Source organism: Delphinus delphis, chromosome 12 (genome assembly GCF_949987515.2).
Source record: "Delphinus delphis chromosome 12, mDelDel1.2, whole genome shotgun sequence".
NCBI classification, from domain to species: domain Eukaryota; kingdom Metazoa; phylum Chordata; class Mammalia; order Artiodactyla; family Delphinidae; genus Delphinus; species Delphinus delphis.
The window spans coordinates 47,066,612-47,087,469 of NC_082694.2; positions in this window are offsets into that span (position 1 = coordinate 47,066,612).

A 20,858-nucleotide genomic window follows, 5' to 3' on the forward strand; every position below is an offset into this window, starting at 1 on the left:
CTACAAAGAGCTAAATTTTGAAAAATACGGATTACCTACAGGATAACCCAATTGGTCAATATCCATGGTAATTTCATGATTAATCCATTTATTCTTTAATTCTTTTAACAAATATTTATCAATTACCCATTTGTGGATAAGCTTTGTGTTTTAGGCACTGAAAAAAGATCAGGAGGAAAAAATCAGAAAAATGCCCCTGACTTCATAACACTTACATTCAGGCTGTGAATTCTGACAACTGGTCTTTGACAATGCTTTCTGGGCTAGAATATTGTCCAACACCAGCTTTTCTGTGACTCATAAAACTAAGAGCTCTAAAACTTAAGTTACTAATCAACTCAGATTAGAAAATAGGTAAAATAGGTACATGGAAGAGGGATGGGGCCAAAAATATTTAAAGAATCAAATGATGTCTTTTATTTGCAAAACTACAGTTGCTAAAAACCTGGTCCTTTTAATGGTCTGGTAAACCATTAAAAGGTAGCTATATAGAGGCTCTGGTATGTAGTACAGATTATTTCTGACCGAAAAATTACTATACAACATTCTATAAATGTCACAGTGTCAGGCAACACTGTTTTAATGTTTTAATATTTACCTATTAGCTATAGATTATAGAAGCCATTGAACCAAAATGAAGGTTTACAATCCTATAAAGGAGGATTTGATGAATTATCTCAAAATTCTTATGTGTGGGCAAGCTTCTAGCTTTTTCTTTTTCCTCCTTTTGTTTAAACCAGTATATATCAGGCACTGTGCTAGTGTGCCTGTTTTCATGTTAGCACAGGTTATCTCACTTAACTGATGAGAAAGCTGGTAGTCGCAGGAGTTAAGTGTATTGCCCTAATTTCACATGATCATAAGCACACATGTACAATTCAAAACTACATTTTCATGCTTCTTTCCCTATAGTACATTGAATATTCTATGTTTTTTCCCCCAAAATTCCAGAATTTTCATATAGTCAGGTTGTATAAGCTATTTGCCTACATGTCATTTGTTGAACCCCCCTCTAATTCACTTTCCATACATCTGGGTCCCAATAATCTCCTTACCGGCAGGTTCAAAACCATCTAATAATTCTTTTAATCTCCAAACTTCTGAAACATTTTTCCATCTCTCTCTCATTTTCAACTGTTCTTAGACACGCATGATCCACATTCTTTCATTCCAATGTTCTTTAAACTTCTCTCCTAACTTTTCTGTCAGACTCAATTTTCAAAGATATTTGCTGCTTCTGTCCCCTTCTCTCCCATCTCAGCTTTTCACTATTTAGATCAATTTAGCCTCTTTAGATTATATTTCCCTATTTTTCAAGACACAGATTCTACATGACATGGAAAAAAGTCCAGAATGTTAACCTGGTGAAAAAGAATAAGAATTTTTTGTCTAAGAAAGGGTACAATAAGGAGTAGGAAGAGAAAGTAATATGTTAAATACTTATAACTCAGCATTTCATCTTTTTTTTTTTTTTTTTTTTTTTGCGGTACGCGTGCCTCTCACTGCTGTGGCCTCTCCCGCTGCGGAGCACAGGATCCGGACGCGCAGGCTCAGCGGCCATGGCTCACGGGCCCAGCCGCTCCGCGGCATGTGGGATCTTCCCGGACCGGGGCACGAACCCGTGTCCCCTGCATCGGCAGGCGGACTCTCAACCACTGTGCCACCAGGGAAGCCCAGCATTTCATCTTTTATCATGCCATATTATGTAATGCCAGGACTGTCATGGCTACTTCAGTCCTTTTCCTAAACTGGAGGTCTGCAACAAGAAACCTAAGAGCACTCACTTTAATTGCCTGTATACCTGGATCTCTGTATCAAAGTTCTACTGCCAGATGAGATATGGTACTATCTATCGTGTGGGTTGGTTATTTCTGAATCATAATTAGGTAATTATAAGCCCCTTAGAATGCTTACCAGCATATACCTCAGAGTTCTGTGAGTGTGCCCAGTGGAATACACTCTACCCTAGCATTAGGGCCTAGCATCACCTGTTACCTAAACTTGCAGTAAGCTCATTGCCTAATCCATCTACTGTCTCATTCAACCAATGTACCTCCATGTCACTCACTTCCTTTTCTAAGACTACTTCATTAAGCTAAATCTACCCCATGCCCGTTTTATCCCCACTGAGCTATAAAACTTGGAGTAACAAATGGTAAATAACTGATCACCTTTTTTCATATAATGATTTTTAAAACTACACTTATGGTAAATGGGACTGTGAATAGCAAAAAAACTAAATTACAGATCTATAGATAATTCTCCAATTATTTCAACTGCTTTGAGATATCCCTCGCTTCACTTTCTAAAATAGATTCCAGCAAGCAGATAAATGAAACTGATTTAAGCATCATTTTTAAAAATTTTGTCTAAATTCTTGTAGTTATGTGGTGAATGCCCAAAGGACTCGGAGAAAGGAGAAGAGAAAGTAAAAGCCTGGATAATCCATTTTCTAGAGAGTAATCATTTACTGTCTTTCCATTTTGTTATTCAATCCATCTACCCCTGTGCCAAAACTAAATTATTCTTATTATATAAATTAATATCAAACTGCTAGTTTTGTGATAGGCAAAGTCCTGTTTTCATGTCTTAGAAAAAAATATTTTTAATCCTCTCTTTGCTCCCTTCCTCCTCTGTACCCTCCCTCATCTCTATTTACATTTTGCCATTTGTGAACAGTTTTGTTTCCATTGAGACAGCTGAGTTGGTATTATTACATTTCAGTGGATAGTTGTCAGTTTTGTTTTGCAACAAAATAATAAGAGCTGCTGGTGTTTAGTCTAGGGCATACCACCATACAGATGCACAAATGAAAAAGAAAAAATCGCTCAAAAGTACTATGGAGTTTTCTAGTATTTCTTCTTTTTGTAAAGTCATTCCCAACAGGAAATACAAAATCCAGAACTTAAGCCTTGCATACACAATCAGCAACCAATTACAATTCTAGGCTTCAGATCACTCGGCATCCCATTAACAACCACCTGCCTGGGCTATGAAGGCCCTGGAAGGTTGTTTCCTCACTGTGAATGAGCCAGGATTTATGCGACCTTTGCAAAATCAGACAAGGAGCCTACACATCAGATAAAATGTCTAATGAAATTAACACATTATTCAATAGGCTTGAAATGTCCACAGACTATTAACCAACTGGAGGCATCACCTTTATTGTCCCTTCTCAACTGCATCTCTCCTTCTCATTTAAATTAATGTCCAAAATGCCTTTAAGGCAGGCTCTAATATATAACTCTCTTACACAAAGTGCACACACACAAATACACGTTTAGTAGTTGTCTCTATACAACCTGCTAGAACACAGATGTCCTTCTTTAAGACATAATATATGGATGAGGATGACAGATTCTCTCTTATTATGGCTTATTATTTAGTCAGGCAGTAAGTGAATATTTACTGAGTTCTGACTTTCTACAAGGTCTATGGTTCAATGTGATAAATGTGTGTACAATGAGTGTTGTTGAATAAAAAGCATGACTTCTGGCTTCTAAGATATTAAAATCAAATTAAATACAAAAACATAAAATCATACCAAACTCACTGATACATTAAAAATATAGATAAGCCAAAAGGAAAAAACAGTCAGCCATGAAATTACCACCCAGGTAACTCATTATTAATGTTTTGGTAAGTATCTTTCTATCTGTCTAACCCACTGTGTTTCTGCCAGTCCCTTGCATGCCTATGACCTATTATTCTCATTGAGAAGCATATAGTGAGCATCTTTCTCTATCAAACAGATTGCCATATTCGTCCTAATAGAACTACAGCAAAGAGTTTGATGAATGCTCCATAATTTATTTAACCAATCATCTTAATGGATATGAGGGCTCTCTCCAAATTTTAATTCACAGCATGTACGTGCACACAAACATACGGAGATTTTTATATGTGTTTGACAATATCATTAAGATAGATGTCTATCACAAAGGCATGAACATTTTTTAAACTTTAAAAAAATTTTAAATTTAATACTCATACAGAAATGTAAATACATCAAAGTGTAAACCTGGATGAATTTCCACAAAGACAGCACACCATGTATAGCACCCATTCCAAGAAACAGAATATTACCTATAACACAAGGCCCATTTTGAACCCCCTTTCCAGTCGTCCTCCCCCAGAAGGGTAATCATTATACTGACATTATACGGATTAGAAAACAGAATACTTTACATAAATTAAGTGACAAGTTAGGTTCTCTTTTGTACCCAGCTTCTTTGTGAAATCTACATTGTTGTAGATTAATCATTTTCAAAGCTATGTAGTTTTCCATTTTGTGAATATGCCACAATTTACTTATCCATTACATCTGGTGAACATTTAGTGTATTGGACATTCAGCAAGTTTCCAGTGTGGGCTATAGGAATAGCGCTCCTGTGAACATTCCTATTCATGTCTTTTGTGAACATGTATGCATATCTGATGGTTATGAGTGGAAATTCTGAGGGCTAGGAAATATACATTTAGCTCTAGTAGATAAAGTAATTAAAAACTACTACAGATTGTAACAAATTACCCCAAAATTAGTAGTTTAAAACAACAATATTTATTATCTCAATTTCTGTGGATCAGGCATCTGTGTTCAGGATAGTGAAATGCCTTTGCAATCAAAGATGGTCAGGTTTGTAGTCCTCTCAAGGACTGATTAAGTAAATCTACTGATTAAAAATTTCCAGACCTCAGTGGGTAGCAATGTAGACTCCACCATGCTAACTCTGGTTAGAGTTCAGATTTAGGAATACAAATACTCGATAACAATCACTCACTCTTCTTCATATGTCCCGTTCCCCCCTCCATATTCTTTAAGGACATGCACAAATTAAATGCTTTGTATATTTCAAAATTCACTAAGGACATAAAAGAAATCCAGGCACAATGTAAGAATTTAACAGGTCATCTTTTTACGCTGTTCTAAAATTTCAGGACACAAAATTGTATATGCATTAGTTAAAAAATAATAGATGCAATAACAAAGTCCAAAACACATAATGGCTCAAAACAGTGAAAGTTTATTCTCACTCAAAGAAAGTCCAAAATAGGAATTCTTGATCAGCAGAAGACACCACTCCAAAAGTGATTCCGGTATTCAAAGTCCTTTCATCTTATAACCATTTTCAGCACATAATTTCCAAGATCGCCATCCAACTTCACCAACTGTCTTCACCAACATCTGCATCCAACCAGGGAATGATCGCTCATGGCAGTTTTACGGCATGTTCCTGGAAAGTGGCTCACTTAATTTTTGTTCATATTTCACCTGCTGCAACTCAGTATTCGCACCTAATTGTAAGCAAGTCTGGGAAATGTGGTTTGTGGGCTCAGGAAGAAGCAGAATAAGGTTTGATAAGCAGCTAGCTAGTTTTGCTACACAATTCTACTGCATAATTCAGGTCCCCCTATATCCTTTGGTTTGATCTTTTTAAGAATAAGAAAGATTCCATTAACTGCCATAAACCCAAAAGGTAGATAAAAACTGACTGGAGACATCAAGGGACCAGTTTTTAAAAAATTCTGGAAGTAACTGAGACACCATGAGGATAGGTGTGACAGCCAGAAGAACCACATGCTTCTGACTCTCTTCTGATAAACATTTATATGAACGTTCCCCCATCCATCACATTAATATGTTGTTTATTTATCAAATAAGGATTTAAGGAGACTCTCAGTATCACCAACTACCAGAAAAACCTATTGGTTTCCAACAGAGAAATAGGAGGATGGTGAGCATTTTTACTTTTTCCCTTCATGGCAGGAGATGGTCAACAAGAACAAGGGTAAAAGTGAAATGTGAGTCTGGCATTCAGCTTTTTATTTAATAGAACGACTGCAGCTGTTCAGGTGCTTTGGAAACTTCACATGAAGGGGAAAATACAGCCATTGTTCCAGTTGGCATGTTTGGGAAAAAATACAAACAAATGGTTATGTTTCTGCCTGCCTGTCTTTATGGATGCATAGCTCAGACAAGCCTCAATCCTCTTTTAAATCTTAGACTTAAAAAAAAGCCTCCTGTCGCTTTGGATCAGGAAACAGTAAAGTATAACATCTGCGAAAGTGGCCCCAAGGACACAGATAGTGTTGAAAATCCTTGAAAATAAGATTAATTACCAATTCTCATTATTCATTTGGCTTCCACAGAAGACTAATAGCTAAATAATTTTGCATACATTACATTACCCAAGGTGCAAGACGTATAATATAATGTTAGAAATTTATTGACTAAAATGTTATTTCCACAACTTTTCCTGTAAGTTTGGGAAATGAACATCCATTAAAGGAAAGAGAACAATATTTTTTCACTGTATGTTGCTATAATTTAAGACTAATGTTGCCTGAACACAGGAAGGGAAAGGATATACAGTTCTCTGAGGAAAGAGATTGAGAGACATACACATTTCCTTTACAAAACAATACTTAAAATCTTTGAGGTAAGATGAATGTGATTATTCCAACAGGGTTAGGCTTGAAATACATTTAAACAGCGAGAAATCAAATCTTCCATGTAAAAATCATGGATTAGGTAATCTGGGGATCCCTGGAGAATATGAAAAAAATCAGTGAAATTGTTTTCTTAAGACAAAGTCCTAGAATGGAGGACCTGTAGGTGTTGCAGTGAGGCTGGTTAAATGAGTCATTCAGGTGTCCTTACTGAATTTTGTTTGATGCCTATTATGTTGTCCACAAAGGAGTATAAGAGAACTCAGAAGGAGAGAAAGCTTAGAGTGATAGAGTAGAAAAACCCCAGCTATCCTTCCCACCTAAATATTCTCCCTCTATGCCAAACCTTAGAGTCTGCTAACACAGAAGCAGGGATAATTATTGGCCAGTAAACTGTGGATAGACTGTGATAGATTGCATCATTGAGGCCATATATGCTGCCCTCTCCCTGTATTAGGATAATAGATCCTATCCTTTATCGTGTGATGTCACAGTGCCTTTCAGTAGATGGATCAACTTTTTCCATTCTACGGCTATGGGACTGACCATGTGACTTAATGTGATTTACCTCCATCTGAGAGGTTTTAACATAATTGTGTCCTTTGTATTGGTCTCTTTTACCATGATCCATCAGGAGAAAAGAAAATTAGAAATAAAACTTGTGTTCTCATAAGAGAACAAGATTGGGGGGGTGGTGTTTGTTAACAAAAGGTGACTAATACACAGTCTAATCATTCATTCATTTAACACACTGAGTGCTTACTCCATGACATACTAGATTACATATTGGGAATATGAAAGCAAAGTTCCATTTCTATTTTCATACAGTTTAAAGTTCTCTAACTCCCCTCCTTGCTCTTCCATATGGCATGGCTATCTCAAAAGACTCATTCCTGAGATAAGCCACTGGGTTGGCCAAGTCTGTGTACAGTGCTGTTTTAGTTCTTCTGCCTTACGCATCAAGAGTCCCCCAAAAAAGTATAAGGCAGAATTCTACTTTTTCATGGACATGCCGTCAGCCAGAGATAACAGTGGTGAGGAGAATTCTAAGATGCCCCCCACCAACCCCATGATCTCTGTCCCCTGACGTTACTCTTCTGATTATGTTACTTTACATGGCAAAAATGATTTTTCAAATGTAATTTGGATTAACTATTTGATTAATTTGGATTAATTATTCCTTTGATTAGGAATATTACCAGGCATAATCTCATTATATGAGCCCCTTAAAAGCAGAGTTTTCTCAGGCTGATAGCAGAAGAGGAAGTCAGAGGTTGAAGCACAAGGGAGATTCAAAACTGTCTTGAAGACGGAGGGGGCCATAAAGCAAGACCTAAGAGTGTCCTCTAGGAGCTGAGTATACCCCCAGGTAACAGCCAGCAAGAAAATGAGAACAAAGAAATGAATTCTCATTACAACCAGCAAGCTTGCAAAGAGACTCTTTCTTAGATCCTCCAGATAAGTGTGCAAACCGGCAGACATCTTGACTTCAGTCTTGTGAGGTCCTAAACAGAGAACCCAGACAAATCCACAACAGATTTCTCACCCACTGAACAGTAAAATAATAAAGTGGGTGCTGTTTCAAGCTACTATATTTGTGCTAATTTGTTACACTGTAATAAAAAAAAAACAAGTACAATGACCTAATCTAGATTTAATATTCTAGGGCTGCCCTTGTTCAAGGCAATATTCAGTGCCAGCCTCCTAAGTGGAGTAGGTAGCCATGTATAAAGTCTGTCACTAATTCAGTGAGATTTCTGGGGCACTAGAATAGTTGTTCTGACCCTAGATCTCCCTCATTTGTGCACCAGTGCCTGAAATCCCTTGAACTGTGAGCAAAGCCTTTCATTATAAAGTAAAGCTTCAAATGGAAATCTCCTTCAGAATGGCATCATAAAGACTTAAATTTATAGGAGAAAATGCAGGCTCTGTTCCAGACCACTGCAATAAAGTACATCATGTGAATTTTTTGGTTTCCTAGTGCATGTAAAAGTTATTTTTATACTATACTGTCGTCTATTAAGTGTGCAATCTCATTATATCCTCCAAATTGCATATATTAATTAAAAATATTTTATTACTAAAAAATACCAACCCCCATTTGAGCCATTAGTGAGTCATAATCTTTTTGCTGTTGAAGGGTCTTGCCTGGATGTCGATGGCTACTGACCTATCCGGGTGCTGGCTGCTGACAGTTGAGGTGACTCTGGCATTTTCTTAAAATAAAACAATGAAGTTCACTGTATCAATTGACTCTTCCTTTCACAGTGGATTTCTTTGTAGCAGGCGATGCTATTTGATAGCATTTTACCCACAGAACTTCTTTCAAAATTGGAGTCAATCTTCTCAAACTCTACCACAGTTTATCAAGTAAGTTTAAGTAATATTCTAAATCCTTTGCTGTCATTTCAACAATCTTCACAGCATCTTCACCAAGAGTAGATTTCACCTCAGGAAACCACTTTATTTGCTCATCCATAAGAAGCAACTCCTCATTGGTTCAAGTTTTATCATGAGATTGCAGCAATTCAGGCACTTCTTCAGGCTCCACTACTAATTCCTGTTCTCTTGCTATTTCTACCACATCTGCAGTGACTTCTTCCACTGAAGTCTTGAACCCTTCAAAGTCATCCATGAGGGTTGGAATCAACTATTTCCCAACTCCTGTTAATATTGATATTTGACCTCTTCCCATGAGTCATAAATGTTCTTAATGGCATCTAGAATGCCATTTAGACATGCATGTCTAAAAGGTTTTCAATTAACTTTGACCAGATTTTTCAGAATAATCATTATCTATGGCAGCTATAGCCTTATGAAATGCATTTCTTAAATAATAAGACTTGAAAGTTTAAATTACTCCTTGATTCATGGGCTGCAGAATGCATGTTGTGATAGGAGGCATGAAACAACATTAATCTCATTGAACATTTCCAACAGAGCTCTTGGGTCACCAGGTGCATTGTCAATGAGCAGGAATATTTTGAATCTTTTTCTGAACAATAGGTCTCAACAGAAGACTTAAAATATTCAGTAAAACATGTTGTAAACAGGTGCTGTCATCCAGGCTTTATTTGTTCCATTTATGGAGCACAGGTAGAGTACATTTAGAAGAATTCTTAAGGGTCCTAGGATTTTTGGAATGCTAAATAAACACTGGTTTCACCAGCTCATTAGCCCCTAAAAAGAGAGTCAGCCTGTCCTTTGAAGCTAGGCATTGACTTCTTCTCTCTAGCTATGAAAGTCTTAGATGGCATCTTCTTCCAATAGAAGGCTAGTTCATCTACATTGAAAATCTGTTATTTTAGTGTAGCCATTAATTATCATTGCTGGATCTTCTAGATAACTTGCTGCAGCTTCTACATCAGCACTTGCTGCTTTACCTCATGCTTTGATGTTATGGAAACAACCTCTATCCTTAACCTCATGAACCAAACTCTGCTAGCTTCAAACTTTTCTTCTGCAGCTTCCTCACCATTCTCATCCTTCAAAGAATTGAATGGAGTTAGGGATTGTTCTGGATTAAGCTTTGGCTTAAGGGAATGTTGTGGCTGGTTTGATCTTCTAGCCAGAACACTAAAACTTTCTCCTTATCAGCAGTAAGGCTGTTTCGCTTTATCACTCATTTGTTCACTGGAGTAGCACTTTTCATTTCCTTCAAGAACTTTTCCTTTGCATTCACAGCTTAGCTAACTGTTTGGTGCAAGAGGCCTTGTGCCAGACAGAGAAAGACAAATATCATACGATATTGCTTATATGTGGAATTTTTAAAAAATGATACAAATGAACTTACACACAAAACAGAAATAGACCCACAGACATAGAAAACAAACTTATGGTTTCCAAGGGGAAGCAGTAGGGAGGGATAAATTAGGAGTTTGGGATTAACATATACACAGTACCAACAAGGACCTATTGTATAGCACAGAGAACTATACTCAATATTTTGTAATGACCTATAAGGGAAAAGAATCTGAAAAAGAACATGTGTGTGTGTGTGTGTGTGTGTGTGTGTGTGTGTGTGTGTATAATATATATATATATATAAACTGAATCACTTTGCTATACATCTGAAACTAACATAGCATTGTACATCAACTATACTTCAATAAAAAAATAAAATAAAAGAGAGGCAAAGATGTTGAACTGACAACAGATCACAGGAGAAATATAAGAATATTTCTATAAGCCACCATAGTTTTCTGTAACTGCCAACAACATGCATGTCTAACTGATCCAAAGCCAGATCCCTTTAATCTCCTTCTCTTTATCAATGGACCTCAAATGCGGATGGTTCTAAGAGGTCAGTGTAATATAGTGATTTAAGATCAGATTTCATTAACATGCTCATTGACCTGAGGTATTAGGTTAGTTGAGTGCTGGTGACAGTATTTTGGAAGACTTGGTCCCTTCTTTATATGACTCCTACCACCAATTCATTTACAATATATAACTATTTAGATCTAAGAAATAAAAATATACAGTTGACCCTTGAACAATGCGCGAGTTAGAGGTGCAACCCTCCACACAGTCAAAAATCCTTATATAACATATAGTTGGCTCTCCTTATACACAGTTCCTCCATATCCACAGTTCCCCATCTGCAGTTTCAACCAACTGTGGACCATTTAGCACTGTAGTATTTACTACTGAAAGAAGTTAGTGTATAAGTGGACATGTGCAGCTGAAACCTGAGTTGTTCAAGAGTCAACTGTATTGTCAGGGCCTGGAGGTAGTGCAGGTGGGGGACATTAACATTCATAAACATCACAAAGATCCAGAGACTAAATGTTTCCTTCAGCATCTTAGAACTGATTCCTTCCTAGTGTCCCCAGGGATGGGTGTGAAGCTGATGGTCATCATATATCAGCGAATGTGCTCTATTCTCAGAAAACCAGAAGCTCGTTTTGTAGCACTTTAGCTTTCCATATTGAAAATGCTCAGGGAGAGTTTACTTAGATTGATCTTGGTGTTGGAAATCTTATAAGATAAATTGTCCCCAAGAGATTTCCTAGACCTTGAAGCTTGACCTTGGGAATCCACCTATCCAGGAAAAATGAGAAACAGCGACCCCTGTGCCACTTTTCCTGTGTTCACTATAGGGTCACTTTATCAGCTTTTCATTTCAGCAATAAAGTACACACAGAGTTAAGGAGAGCGTCCCCATGAGAGACACCATGCTTCAGGAATATCAGGTCCCTTACAGTCAACCTTTATCAGAGTGGCCAATTTGAGGACTGCTAAATAAAACATGTTTGAAAGTTTCACCCTGGTAACATTGAAAGGAGAGGGTTTGTACCCAAGGTTCCTTATTTGTTTTATTCGGTCTACATCAGAAGCAGCTCCCCACCACAGACTGTTTTATATAGAAGATTGAGGAAATAAGTCAGTACTTTCATATTATTCCTATCTACATTAAAATACTTCAGCTGAGAGTTCATCTGCCATACAGACAAGTTCTGGAATGCAGCTGAGCTTTTCTCCTAGAAATCCATCTGGCAGGAGCTGAAAGGCAACCTCGCACTCTTTCCCCAATTCTCCAGATTTATAGAACATAATTGATAGAACTATAGCTCTCTCACCTGAGAGATTTCTTCCCATTGACTCGTTTATCACATGATCAAAGCCTTCCTGGGCTGTCAAACCTCCTCTTATTTCAGATATGCTTGTTGGAGGCTCTGCCTCTGTCATTTACCAAAATAGCTGTACAAGAAGCTCAATGCTGCAACAATTCTCCTATTCAGGGCTAAAGAGAATCATTCTAAACCCTATTTAGGGGATAAAGAATAAGTGTCTGTAATGTACCTTCAGTGGAACCCAAACTCATAGTAACCACCCCAAAGCTCTCTCCATGATAGGATACAAAATCCATGACATTATTTTTCATCAATCAAATAATCGTAAGTTTTACATCCCCTTTGCTACCATAAACAAACTACCTTGCACCTCAGCACTTAAAGGATTAACAACAGATTCATGATGACATCCATACCATTCTGCAGGTCAGGATTAATTTTAAACTCTCTTGCAGTGAACCTTCTCAGCTGCTGCCCAGTGGCCCCTGCCTAAAGCACCAACATTTATCTTACTCTGGCTTGTCAGGTGACCATTTGCTTTTCCATCCTAGCTTATGATCTTCTCATTAGGGAGCTTGATCTGGATTTGAAACTGCTATCACCGGAAAAGAGAAGTGGCTAATTGCTTTTCATCAAAATGCCAGAGGGATGCAATAGGATTAAAAAGGTCGGAGTATTTTATTATTTCTCAATCATGGGAAGGATCAATAAACAGCTGTGAGTGGCCACTCTTCTGAAAGCATTTTTCCTGGAAAAAAATCACCATTGGGAACCAATGGAAAGTTTCTTCCTCTTTTGGAGACGATAATGAGAACACTTGATTGAATCTTCCGTTCCCACAGTCTGGACATTCTGGTCGTATAACCTATTTTTAAAAAGGTGTTAGTGGGAGAGTGAGTTTTTACATTTCTAGCTATGGCTTTATAAACCATCACATCTATCTTGTCAGAAGCTAAGGCAACTCAATATCCATGCCGTGGAAACATAGGAGGCCCTGAACACTTTCGTTTCACCCTAACTGCCATGGTCCTAGTTCCAACTACTACAATCTGTCACCTGTACATAGCTCTGCCCCTCAGCAAGTCTCTCATCCTTTATTCTGCAGTTAAATGCAGAATGCAAAGAGGACAAATCCAAAGCTGCCACTCCTCCACTCTAAACCCTTCACTGGCTCCCCATTTCCCTCAACAGAAAGTCCAAACTCTATAGAAGCCCTTCATGAACTAGCAGCTGCTTACTCAGCCTCATCTCTCCAACTCTCCCTACAGCTCAGTGAGTGATTCATTGGCTACCCTGGGCTCTCACCCTCCTCCAGAATCTTTGTGCCTCTACTTCCCAGGCTGAAATACTCTTTTCACCTGCCCCCACCCTAGCCCTCCATTTCCCTGACTAAACCTACTAAATTTTCCATTCTTAACCTATCTCCAGAAAACTTTCCCTGTCACCCAATCGTCAGATGGCTAGATGACCTCCTTCCTTCTCTCATGACATCCTCTTTTTACTTTTATCATAGAAATGTACTGTGTTAAAGTAGTCTCCTTGTTCTCCAAACCATAAATCCAACAGGACAAGAATCAAGTCTATTTTTCTTCACCACTCTATTCTCATCACTTAGCAAACTACCTGACACAGTGTAGTAGATATTTTTTGCTCTGTAGCAAATTACCACAAATTTAGCTGTTTCATAAAACACACCCTTATTACCTCACAGTTTCTGCAGGGCAGAAGTCCTGGCATGACACAGCTGAGTTCTCTGCTCAGGGTCTCACAAGACTGAAACCAAAATGTCGACTGGACTGTGTTATCATTTGGGGCTTGGAGGCTTCCAAGCTCATTCAAGTTGTCAGAATTTACTTTCTTGCAGTTGTGAGACTGAAGTCCTCATTTTCTTACTGGCTGTTGGTTGGGAGGTCGCTCCCAGATCCTATAGGCTTCCCTAAAGTCCTATCCACCTGTCTGTCTCATGTCATAGCTATTTTATTTCAAGGCCAGCCAGAGAATCTCCCTCCAGTCTGCTATCATGGACTCATATACAATGTAACATATTGTAGGAGGGACTATTCCATCACCTTTGCCATATAATGTAATCTAATCAAGTTAGTTACTATCCCTGGCACCCACAGGTTCCACCCAAACCCACAATTGGTCCCACCCAATCCCCTCAAGCAAAGGGGATTACAGAGGGTGTATACACCACTGACAGGTTTCATGGTCATCTTAGAATTCTTCCTACCACATACATACATACTTAATAATTACTTAATATATAATTACTAAATGAATCAATGAAATAAGAGAACTCAGTTCTAGCTGTAGTGTCATCACAAATATTGGGTAGGTTCCTTGATCTCTGTCTCATTTTTCCCCAATGAGGAATAATAGCAATAGAGAAAAATTAATCCCTGTATTACATACCTCCAATGAATTATTGGAGATATCATATGAGAAAATATTAATCGCTATTATTTATTGTTCACTACATGTTAGACACTATACTAACACTATCTTACTTATTTCTCTTCAAAATGGGATTGAAGGGATACTAATATTATCATTATATTACAGATGAGAAAGTCGAGTCTGAGGGAATAGGATTTCACTTAATTGGGGCTCAAAGGTAGTGTTCTTCATCATCAAATATATGACTTTCGGGATATTAGGTGACATTCCTAAAGTCATATAGCTAGAAAGGAGTGAGGCCAAGCATTGTATCTGGATTATTCTAATTCTGAAATACGTGCTCTTAACTACTTGTCTATTATATATGATATGAAAAGGACTGTTATAGGGAAATAAGCTATCAATATTTTGATTATTAATTGATATGTACATGTGGCAAGTTAAGGTATACAGACTTTAGGGCAGCAGTCAGTAGATTATATCCATTAGGCCAATTCAGCCCCAATGCCTGCTTTAGTACAGCTTGGGAGCTAAGAATGCTTTTTATAGATGAATATCTGCAATTGATTTGATGATGAAGAACACTAATTTTGAACCCCCAATTCAGGGAAATCCTATTTCCCAAAGAAAAATTCCATTTATTAGTAGACTTGTATTACAAAAAGTTGTAATTGGTATTATAAATTCATCAGTGAAAAACTGTAGATTCTTTTCTTTCTGGTTATAGAACTGCCTCTAATACGCTTGATTTTGCTGCTTGGCCCCAAAACATTTACCACCTGGTTCTTCACATAAAAATTCTACTGACCTCTGCCTTTGCATTATTCAACAGGTAATATGCATTGCTAGGCAAATTTGTTTGTCTGACCAAGTCTTTCCAAGTTAGGAAAGCAGCATAATGAAAATACCCCACATTAAAATGAAGACCTCCAAATAATTCCAGCACTGCATATTAAACTGCATTAGTGGCGTGGAGCACACCATCCCCTTTGAGACAGAGCTACCAAAGTTGTCCTCAATTGCTTCTGAGGAGTTAGCATAACCCAAAGCCAGGAACTGGCCTTCCAGTCCCTTTTCTCAAGCCCTTGAATCCCCTTTCTAGATACAGACTGCACTATTGCATAATCACTGGGAGAAACATAAAAGGCAGCAGAGGGCAGCCCATTCATATTCACGAGTGAGAATCTCTTCTACTCTGAGGATGTAGACCTTTCCCTGTGACCTCAGCAGATTCCTGAACATAACACCTTTATCATGACATTTACTACATCATGTTGTCTTTCAGGATGTCAAAGCACAACAAGAGGGTCAGCTTCCCGGGTGTCAGAGTAAACAGCTCCACTGCTGTAGCTTGAGGGCTAAAGTCCGCCACTCTCATCCCCGCAACCTCTCACTCCCCAGACATTTCAGCCTGCTCTGGCACCTACGATTTCATAGTAAACAGTCATTTCTTTGAGCTCAAGTAGCTTCCCTTCTTAGGAGGCAAATGTATCTGTGTCATGAATGTGTAAGTTGTCAACATCTTAGGATTTCTCGCCTGAGAGCTTTGTTCATACCATTCCCTGGGCACATCAAGTTTTATGAACACTTCAGAACTCAGCTCAACTCAGCTCAAAGGCAAACTGCTCCATGGAGTCATCCTTAAATTTCTGAGTAAAAAACCTAACTGTCCAGCCTCTCAACAATCACAGCACGTAAGGTGTACCTTTTGGATGAAGAGCGTCATATTATGTGTATATTATAATTATGTGTGTGTGTCATTTTGCATCCCTCTGAAAAAACCCTTGACCAGCTTCCCTTGGCAACAGGATTAAAATTCAAACTATTCCCCAGAACCCTCAGGGCCCAGCGGCTGACTTTGGTACTTTTTGAAGTTTGCTTGCTACATGTTTGCTCCTACTTCCCAATGGTTGTATTTGCAGTTTGTCGCTACAAGAACACACTGGCCTCAGATGTTTGTGTGGCTGACACAAGTATTACCTCTGCCAAGAGACTTTCTTTGATCTGTTTTATTTTCTTTGTAGTGCTTCTCATTACCCATGATCCAGTTTATTTATTTATTTAGGAATGTGTTGCCTGAGTCTCCTAAGATAATATAATCTCCATGAGAGAAGGCATTCTGTCCATCTCAAGTACCAGTGTATCTGTAAGGCCTAGTCCTGTGCCTAGCACACACTTAATCTTTGAAAGAATCAACCAGCATCTCATTTTCATTGTTATTGCTTTTCATCTCCTTTAGGACAGGAACTTTTATATATCTTTTCTCTTTTTTGCATTCCCCACAGGCCTCAAGAGCAAAGTGCATGCACCTAGTGAATAATCTATAACTGTGTATTGAATGTTGACTGTTGAACTAATTAATTGATCATTAACACTTCAGATTGAAATACTTTATTAACATCTTTCGTACAGACTTAGGTAGCTCAAGAGTGAGAGGATCATTTACTATTGTTTTGTCCACAGACACAGACCTATGAGATCTTCATTATCTTTCTGGCAGTAAGACCTGCTCCCCAGAAAAATACCCAGAACTCATTATGCTCATCTTACCTGATCTTCACAGAAGTAAACCAGTCTATCAGAATGATAAAAAATATCATACAATTTTAGCGATACTTTGTATCTAGGTCATGAGGCTTTATGAATACAAAGCATTTAAAGCACAATCAAATACGCAATTTTTTAAAGTTTTAAAAAATACTCCTCCCCCAAACTGCAACAGAACGTCCATTTTTGAATTAATCACCTGTTTCTACAAGTCAGACTAGTCTATTTTTCTTTTGGAATACCTCCATACCCAAAAGAGACATGGCACTGGTCCTAACTATTTCCTTTTTCCTTTGAAGCCAGGTTATTCACTGAAGCCCGATATCTGTACTAAACATGCTACTAGAAGTGGTGTAGAGATTGACTGTAACCACACCCATCTTCAGGAAATTCTAAGAATGACCTGGTTTGAAACTGCTGAAGCTATCTCCTCTTGACCAATGGAATTTTCTGTTACACGCTGTGTTTCTGTTTTATATTTTTGAGTAGAGAGGTATTTTAAACAGGTTTACACACTCCTTAAGGATACAGAGTATGAACAACGTATGTGTTTGCAACCTCTACGAGGCCTAGATGGTAGTAAAGTGGAAAGAGTCAGTATGCTGGGAAGAAGATAGTCTTGGACATGAGGCAATTCTAAAGACAAACCTGAACTGATAGCCATGCGATCTGAGGAACATTAACTACTCAATCTCCATTTCTTCCATTATAAAAACCAAAGTTAAGTATGCTTATTTCATATTACAAATAGTTAACACAATAGTAACTGAAGGGAAACCTTCCTTTATGTAACGAATCTGACTTAATCACTTTCCCCTCCATCATAACATTATACTGAATGAAGAGTTCTAATGATGACACTGCCATGTATTGAGCTCTTACTGAGATGCCCAGCGCTGTTCTGTGTCACATACCACTCATAGTGTACCTACTTTGTTATACCATTTTTGTTCATGTATGTGTTTATTCTTTCTTAAACTTGAATTCCTTAAGGACAATTCCTTCACTTTTCTTCTCCATATCTAGCACAGTGAATGTAGTGGCAGTGGTTGTAATCACTTTCCTCTGGTTTCCTCAGTAAATATACCTAGATTAAGCTGTTTCTAGGTCAGTAGATGTATACCAGACTCCTTCCTTCCAATAAGATTCCATACTTTCATTTTCAGTGAGAAACGAGCTAAGGCGCATTGGTGACCTTTCTGTGTGAATCGACCTCGTGTATCTTCAGACCACAGATAACATTACTAGAGGAGAAATGAATGATAGAAAAATGTCCCTCTTTTTTAATGAGTCACTGGACTGCTGATCTGTTCTGTAATAGTAAAAGGCAAATTAGTGACTCACATCAAGTGGATGTTTTCTGTAGTCTCTGAATTTTGGATTCAGAAATTGCCAGTAGATTATACAAAAATGTCTAGAGGAAGGTAGGACAAGTATTAGTCATTTTGTCTGAAGCAGACAAAATGACTTTAAAGTAATTACGGATGTAAAAATGCACACTGTAGTTTTGAGGTTTCTAAACATCCAAACCCTCAAGAGGATGGGTGGTCTGACATCACACTGCTCTGCAGAATGGTGGTTATCTGAGCTGAACAGTATTACGCAGAAAGATGAACTGAAGTTCTGCTTCAAGTAGATTATTTCATGATGAATATGTTCTTGAAGAGGAAGTTGGAAACTAAGTACACACCTGATTGTGAGGAATTGCACTGCAAAAGAAGGCAGAAATACTAAGATATCTGGGAACTCATGCAGTCTGAGAAGATTTAAAAAACAAAAAAGAACCTTGGCAGCCATTGGAAAAGAGGTCATTGCTGTTCATCTACAGCATCAGTACAGCTATACCCACATTGTCAGGGTCCATCCTGCTTCCTTTTAAAGACACAGCTATTAGAGTTAATGTAGGAGCAGTACAAAAGAGACATCTATTACCAACACATTCAGCATTTTTCTGAACTTACCCAATATGTTATCTAACTAAGGTAGATGACTGCTGTTTGGAAAGAGTAGGGAATTTCTCTTATGAATCTTAAAGCCAGAAAGTTGAAGAGGAAGTACACTGGAGACTCTAAAAGGAGTTGTCCTGCCCCATAGCCTCACCTCCTTGTGTATTTATTTGCTTTATGCCCAGTTTTTACAGTGGTGATCTCTAGTCTAGGATGAAAACATCTGAGAAAAGCTTTAACCTCAATTATTTCTGAAGAATATATTGAAGTGGCAGGGACCAGCACACTGTTTTCTGCTCCTTGCTCTTATCATGAATCCTATCTTACTGCTTTCTTATCTTTTCCTCCAAATATTATCCCCTTTTTTCTTCTAAAATAGAATTAAAACTTCAGTCTGCTTTGGAATTACCACCTGATGAACTCTCTTTAAAACCTGGATCATTCTTTTATTTATATTTCCTCAAGATTGTACTCTTTCTTCATATCAAGGCATACCTCAAGTTTTTTCTTCCTTCATGGAATTTCCCATTTACTGCAGCTCATAGCTCTGCCTCTACTAAAACTCACAGTATTTAAAATCTGTGTGATCACTTAACAATAAGATTACATATTTTTACAGTACAACTTTATTCAATATATCCTTAATATATATTATAGAATATAGATTATATACAAGCAATAAGATTATGTATTTTACAGTATCATATACTTTTATTTAGTTTTGCTTTGAGTTTAGTTTTTTCATATAGTTACCATTTCATATTTTATATAGTTATTTTCCAGCAAAGACTATGGATTCAATTCTTTGTGCTTCCCACAATACACTGACCCAAAACAGGTGCTAATTTAATGATTTCTGATTTGTTCATAGTATGAAATCCCTTTGTATGTTCTCCTATATTATATCTAGATTGTTAGTTTCAGGAAGGTAAAGACAGACATGATTACTTGTGATTCTATCACCCAGAGCACCTAGATGTCCAAAATAAAATTGGAAATATGGTTACTGACTGACTGGTAACATGGAGAGATAATGCAGAAAATAAAGAAGTTTGAAATCAGGAAATTTGAAACATCGTACAGAGGGCCATTGAGAAAATGTTTTATTCTGCTTAGTGGTGATTATGCTCTTCTCAAAGTACAACATCAGCCTGACTTGGGGAAATCATTTCAATTCTAATACCCATTTATTTAGGGTAAAAAGCAACTGATGAGTGCTGCTCGTGTTCAGAGACCCTGGCAAATAAAATTACACAGGCCAAATTTACCCCTTTAGCCAACACTGGGGACCTTCCCCCTTTGGGAACTTCTCTACTAGCTTCCATGGCTCTTTCCATCGTAAGGAAATCCTAGTGATTGCTGTTCTCTTAGACCTCAGGCTTTCTCACCAGTCTTTAGCAGCACTTTCTAATACCTTTCTAAACATATGTTATTCACTTAAATGGGTGTAAATATGTTGATTTTGAAAAATGTGTATCTAAATGTGGGACAGATGGGCACATTGATGGTATTTTATGGGCAGGGCCTTCTCAGCAGTTGCCTTCCTATTGACCCATGCTTTATCTTCTTCATCTGTTCACCTGCCAGCATGTTGAAAGTAGAAATGTTGGTCAGTTTCAGAGAAAATACAAACAGGTTAATTTTTCTCTGGTTTTCTAGTTTCTCTGCCCTTATATAGGCAGATACTATTGGGCTGGCAGTGGTGTAGAGGAGCAAACACTGCTGTTGGGGCCAGAAGGCCTGCATTAAATCTTTGCTCCCAAAATTGTTAGCATCATGACCTTGAACAAGTAATTAAATCTCATTTCATTCTGTAAATGAGACCTCTTTGTGTCAGATACTGTGTTAGATTCTGAGGATAGGGAAATTGAGTACAAGACTGCCCAAACTTTCATTTGTATTTTTCTGTCTATTGGGGAACAAGACTGATTAACAGGCA